This window comes from Panthera pardus, unplaced genomic scaffold (genome assembly GCF_024362965.1).
Source record: "Panthera pardus isolate Hobbes unplaced genomic scaffold, ASM2436296v1 HiC_scaffold_15, whole genome shotgun sequence".
Classification (NCBI taxonomy): domain Eukaryota; kingdom Metazoa; phylum Chordata; class Mammalia; order Carnivora; family Felidae; genus Panthera; species Panthera pardus.
In genome coordinates this window covers 78,885,205-78,892,033 of record NW_026526710.1, presented here as the reverse complement: position 1 = coordinate 78,892,033, position 6,829 = coordinate 78,885,205, and the positions used below count along the sequence as shown (strand labels likewise).

The window sequence follows — 6,829 nt, the reverse complement described above, 5'->3', positions numbered from 1 at the left end:
TAGAATAGAAAAGCAAGAGAGAAATGAGCATCCATTCTTGCACATCAAGCCTTACCTTTCTGTCCTGTACTTGAAACCCTGTGGCCACCAAGTGCATGGGCTGAAGCTCATCTGCTGGAGAAAGAAGGGACACCCGAAGAACTGAGGCAACACACCAGTGGTCAGTGAGCCCCAAGATTGCCACTGACACGTGTGTAAGGCCAACCAAGATCACTCGAGTTTGCCTCAGGCCAGACTGACGATCCAGTGGAGCCCGGCCAAAGATTGATGAGAGGCTACACTGATAATTTAGTTTTTAAACTGCAAGTTTGGGTGTCATTTGTTAGACATGGGAAGATATGAAATTTAGGGGCGCCTGGGTGACTCAGTGTGTTAAGCATCCAACTCTTGATTTCTGCTCAGGTTCTGATCTCACGGTTTGTGGGTTTGAGCCCAGTGTCCGGCTCTGTGTGGACTTCAGAGAACCTGCTTGGGATTCTCTCTCCCTTTCTCTCTGTTACTCCCCCCACTGGTGCGCGCTCTCTCTCTCAAAATAAATAAATAAACTAAAAAAAGATAACAAATTTAGACACCATGAAAAAAACAGACGACATCATCAACAGAGAAGAAAATAGTTGCAACACACATATCCACCAATATGTGTGGGTCCAGGATATATAAAGAACTTCTTAAAAAAAGTAATAAAAATATAAAAAAAGACAGCCCAAAGAAAAATAGTCACAGACTTGAACAACATCTCACAAAGTACTTCCACATGTCTAATAACTATGTTAAAAAGTCGTTAGCTTCACTGGCTATCAGAGAACTGCACGCTAAAAACACAATGTAATGTCTGTACACATTTATCAGATTTACTAAAATAAAAACATGAGAAAATATCAAGGATCAGGGACGATGTGCTCAGCAACCACATTCTCATAAACTGCTGGTGGGAGTGGAAATTGGCATTTTTAAAAACTGCTTGTCAGCATCAACTAAAGTTAAAAATACACTTACCCTGTTACCAAGCAATGTCACTCCTAGATATAAATCCAAAAGAAATGTGTCCATACGCTGGTGAAAAAACATATTCATAGTAGCATTATGCAAATGGCCCAGTTTTCCCCGGGGGCCCCAAACTAGACACAAATGTCCATCAGGAGAGGAATAGATAAATGACAATGCATTGATGCAAAAGGAAGGTACAGCAATGATGTAAATCATTTACAATGCTGTGCACAATATGAGTGCATATCACAAGATATTATTTTGAACAAGGTAAGCCAAAAAGCCTTACAGGGTAATTCTATTCAAATATAGGACAAAATAGGACAATCTAATTTAAGTGATCCAAAATCTAGTTGTTTTTCCATGGGGAAGGAATGACTATAAGAAATCATGGAGGGGCGCCTGGGTGGCTCAGTTGGTTAAACGTCCAACTTCGGCTCAGGTCATGATCTCATGGTTCGTGAGTTCGAGCCCCACGTCAGGCTCTGTGCTGACAGCTCAGAGCCTGAAGCCTGATTTGGATTCTGTGTCTCCCTCTCTCTCGGTTCCTCCCCCCACTCATGCTCTGTCTCTGTCTCTCTCTCTCTCTCTCTCTCAAAAATACATAAAAATATTTTTAAAAAATTAAAAAAAAGAAAGCACAAAGGAGAGGACTTTGTGGTGCTGGTAATATTCTATTTCTTGATTTGGGGGCTGGTTGCACAGGTGTAATCAATTTGGGAAAATAGATGTATTCATTAAAAGGATACATATCACTTTATTAAATGTTAATAAAATGATAAAAAATAATATTTGACTTGACACATTGAATATTAATTAACATCTTCCTAAACAGCAACAATAAAACAACAAAAATACCTGAAAAAAATTATTTTTCGTTTAAGAAAAAATCTTTTAATTTATTTTTGAGAGAGAGAGAGAGAGAGGGCGTGCACGTAAGCAGGGGAGAGGCAGAGAGACAGAGGATCCGAAGCTGGCTCTGTGCTGGTAACAGAGAACCCGAGGCGGGGCTCGAAATCACAAACTCTGAGAACATGACCTAAGCTGAAGTTGGATGCCTGACGGACTGAACCACCCAGGTGCCCCGTCTGAAAATGTTTTAAATCGAATTCATTTCCTTCCATCTGCCATTGCAGCTTGCATGCTGCCTTCCCCTGGTATTTAGTTCCACTTGATAGCCCTTCAAATTAGACGTTATAATTAATTTTCTGGCATGATGCAATCAATGCCTTTTAGATATATTCAAACGTTTAACAATGTCTTTGCTATCGTTTTCCATGCACTTTATATGTGTTCTTTCTGATAGCTCTTATGTTGAGAGCTATCTAACTCAGTGGTTTTTCCCACACGGGTATTTTAGCAGTGGTTTCTATCTGAAAGTGTCTTTGATTTTCATGGTAAGGTGTTGTAACAGCATATCTTGGCTTTTTGTTTCTGTTAAAGTATTTAATTGCTATTTATTTGTATATAATCTCTATGTTTAGGGTTGCTTTTATGACATACTCTTTGTCTTTGGTGTTCTGAAAGCTCCCTATTCTCTCTATATTTTTTAAATTTCTCACGTTAGATTGTGTGCTTACTAAAGCTAAAGCTTCATATGAATTCTGGAAAATTCTCACATACTATATTTTTTTTTAAATATTACTTTTCCCAATCTCTCCTCCTCTCTGGGATTTCTGGTGGAAATATGTTGGGATTCCTCATCTTTTTTATGCTGTCTTTTAAGTTGTCTTTCATAATGTCATTTTTTCCCCAAAATCAATATTTATTGCATCTTTAAAATTTCACACATAAGGGGCGTCTGGGTGACTCAGTCGGTTACGCTCTGACTTTGGCTCCAGTCATGATCTCACAGTTCATGAGTTGGAGCCCCGTGTCAGGCTCTATCCTGACAGCTCAGAGCCTGGAACCAGCCTCCAGTTCTGTGTCTCCCTCCCTTTCTGCCTCTGCACTGCTCACACTCTGTTTCTCTCTCTCTCTCTCTCTCTCTCTCTCTCAAAAATAAACAAACAATAAAAAAAATTTAATAAAAATTTTAAATATCACAAATAAGTCTGAAAAATCATCCGGCATCTTGCTGTTTCTGTAGCTGGACAACATAGATCTTATTTATCTGTTGACCTGTTCCTTTTTCAGAAGCATAGATACCATCTACAAATTTTCTGATATCCTTGTTTTTAACTGTTGTGTCTTGCTGATACCAAGTTCAATATGATACAGGTGCAACTGAAGCAATCCTTCAAGAATTAATTCATCTTTCTGGACTTGAGATAGTGAACAAGCAACACCTGGCTTTATCCAAACCCTGTGGGTGTCTTTTCACCCAAGGAATTTTGGATTCCAGCAAGAGAAGCATTCTCCTGAATAACAACATTGATGGGGAAGTGAGCATACACGGACCTCATCTTGTAACGGAAGCCCAGAGTAATGCCCTTGACCCTGTTCTAGACATGACTACCGATAGAGCAAACAGTAGCCAGTTCTTTCTGATTTCCCCACCGTTTATCAACTTGGAGCCTTTTCTTTTGCTTTCCAATGGGACTGAGTTCTACATTGATGTGATTGAAGTCCCTTCACAGGGTTCTTCTGGGATCCTTCCCGTTAACACTGCATCCCTTCAGGGTGACATTGACATTTTCTGGAATGTGGACAGTCTGATTGCTGAGAATGGTCTTCATTCTCACAGTAGATGTGGCCAAAGGAGTCATACTGTCATCTTTTAATCTTTAATTGCATTAGGACAAATTCCAATGTATACACTTTAAGGTAACTCTACTTTTTCTCATATTAATGTATTCTGCAGCTTTACACATAATTTATTTTTAAATTATTAAAGACAATAATTCCTTGACGATTTACTTTTTTCAGGATGTGGTATCATGTGTCTCTTGCTTGTGGTAGATTATTTCCTTCCAGGGTTTATAGTTTTTGTAAGTTTATTTATTTATTTTGAGAGAGAGAGAGAGAGAGAGAGAGAGAGAGAGATGGACCACACACAGGTGCACCAGCGGGGGAAGGGCAGAGAGAGAGAGGGAGAGAGGGAGAATTTCAAGAGAGTCTCCTGGCAGTGCAGAGCCTCACGGGAGGCTCCATCTCAGGAACCCTGAGATCACGACCTGAGCCAAAATCAAGAGTTGGATGCTTAACCAGCTGAGCCAACTGCGTGCCCCTAGGGTTTGTAATTTGAAGTTGTGAGTTCATCTTTGTTAAGGCTTTATCTGTGGAACAGCACCAAATCTAGTGAGTTGGTTATAACCCTCTCACCGAAGTAGCATCACAATATTGTACCTATACTTTATGCTAATATTTAAGGCAAGGGATTCCAAGACCACAAGGTTTTCCCTACCCAAAGATGTATTAGTTTGCCAGGGTGACCATGATGAAGTACCACAAACTGTGGCTCAAATGAGATATTAAGACCTCACCATCTTAATTTGGAGGGAGATATAAATCAGCTCATAACAACCACATATTGGTTATCCATTTTATTTTAGCTTGCCATTTCTTTCTTTTTTTAAAAAAAAATTTAATGTTTTTTTTTTTTTTTTTTTTTTATTTAGTTTTGAGACAGAGAGAGACAGAGCATGAGCAGGGGAGGGGGCAGAGAGAGAGGGAGACACAGAATCCAAAACAGGCTCCAGGCTCTGAGCTGTCAGCACAGAGCCCAACACGGGGCTCGAACCCACGGGTTGTGAGATCATGACCTGAGCCGAAGTCGGATGCTCAACCGACTGAGCCACCCAGGCACCCCTAGTTTGCCATTTCAATGATATATTCTTCAAGAATTTGGCTTTAATGGGTTTCATTTCCAAATCAGTCTAGTGTTTCCCCTTAAGCCTCATACCCTATCTCTAGATGTGCATTGGCCATACAGCTCCGACATTCCCAAGATTACACATTATTTTCATACATGAGAAAAGTTTTAATACTTTAGGTTTCATTCCCTCTTTATTGTTTTGGTCCTTGGAATTCCTCTTATTTTTATGAGCTCCATTGTAATATGAAAGTATGTCACTTATGTTTTCTGTGGTAGTAAAAGTGGAGGAGGAAAGAAAGTTTCAGGGAGGCTTTTAAGTACATAATCTTCTATAATCCCACAACCTGAAAGCCAAGGGATTTTTGCTCATGATTTAGCATTTATAAAGGGAAGTCCACTTATTTAAAGGAACAAACTCATGAACTTTTAAGGAGTTTTGATAATCTCCAATGAAAATTAAATGGGATAAAGTGACTGAGAAGCTTTCTTCATCCTCAATTTTGGTAGACTGGGTGACACTGAGCTGAGGTAACAAGAAAGATAATTTTTCTGTTTTATGATTCAGAGAGCTATAAATGTAACAGGAAGAATTTATTTTCATTACTTAATGAAATATGTAGATCAACCAGGCACCAATTACAGTCTAAAAAAAATTATCAGAGCAGAAAAGATAAAAATCATGTGTTGTGTTTTTAAAAGTATTTCACTTGTTGAAATAAGCCATACAGAGAAAGACAGATACCATATGGTTTCACTCTTATGTGGATCCTGAGAAGCTTAACAGAAACCCATGGGGGAGGGGAAGGAAAAAAAAAAAAAGAGGTTAGAGTGGGAGAGAGCCAAAGCATAAGAGACTGTGAAAAACTGAGAACAAACTGAGGGTTGATGGGAGGTGGGAGGGAGGGGAGGGTGGGTGATGGGTATTGAGGAGGGCACCTTTTGGGATGAGCACTGGGTGTTGTATGGAAACCAATTTGACAATAAACTTAATATATTGAAAAAAAACAAAAGTATTTCACTTGTTAAAAGGCTTGTTTTCTTTCTCTCCTCATGGGACGCATAGCTAGCAAAAATACACATCTGTCTGTCATCCTCACGGACTGCCACATGTCAGATCAGGTGTTCCCTTTGACATTCATCAGCCTGCTCTGCAATCCCAGGTAGTTGTTTTTCATATTTTCTCCTTTAATTTTTTTAATGTTTATATTTATTTTTGAGACAGAAAGAGACAGAGCACAAGAGGGAGAGGGGCAGAGACAGAGGGAGACACAGAATCCGAAGCAGGCTCCAGGCTCTGAGCTGTCAGCCCAGAGCTCTCAGTGTGGGACTCAAATTCGTCAACCACGAGATCATGACCCGAGCCCAAGTCCGAAGCTCAACCGACCGAGCCACCCAGGAGCCCCAGATATTTTCTCCATTTTTTGAGTGGTGTTCATTTTCCCCACAGTCATTCTCATTGTCCTGCTCCAAAGCCCAGCAATCTCTTCTTACTCCAAATTCCCAGGTTTTAATTATATTGTTCTCTATTATTTTTCCATATTAATTTACCTTTAAATCCAGATCATAAGGCACATGATGGATCTACTCAGTGCAAATAGTTCATGTTAAATATTAGATACTCAACGCTTTAAACCGAATTGTATTATTTTGAATTATGCACGTGTTTCCGGAGTAATCGTGTCATTGAATGGACTGATGACTCTCCAGGGAAAAGGACGTATGGATGTTTGAGCCTTGGACTATCCAAAATATCACCTCAAACAATAGTCTGGGATTTTGTATTCACTGAATTATACTGTATTCTAAAAAAGATTTTTTTTTCTTAACTCGTTACAACTAGAATCAAAGTTCGTCCAGAGAAATTATTTTGTATATTTAAATTTATATATGCGGGGCACCTGAGTGGCTCAGTCCGTTAAGCAACTGACTTGCTTTCAGCTCAGGTCATTACATCACTTCATGAGATCAAGCCCCGTGTTGGGCTGTGCGCTGATGGCTTCGAGCCTACTTGGGATTTTCTCTCCCTCTCTCTCTGCCTCTACCCTGCTCTCTCTCTCCTTCTCTCTTTCAGAATAAATAAACTTA

The 6,829-nt window shown here is 39.6% G+C and overlaps 1 pseudogene; it reads right to left on the bottom strand.

The window, feature by feature from the left end:
- Positions 1-3,049: 3,049 nt before the first annotated feature.
- LOC109256850 (60S ribosomal protein L9-like) lies at positions 3,050-3,665 on the bottom strand (annotated as a pseudogene).
- Between the last annotated feature and the right edge of the window lie 3,164 nt (positions 3,666-6,829).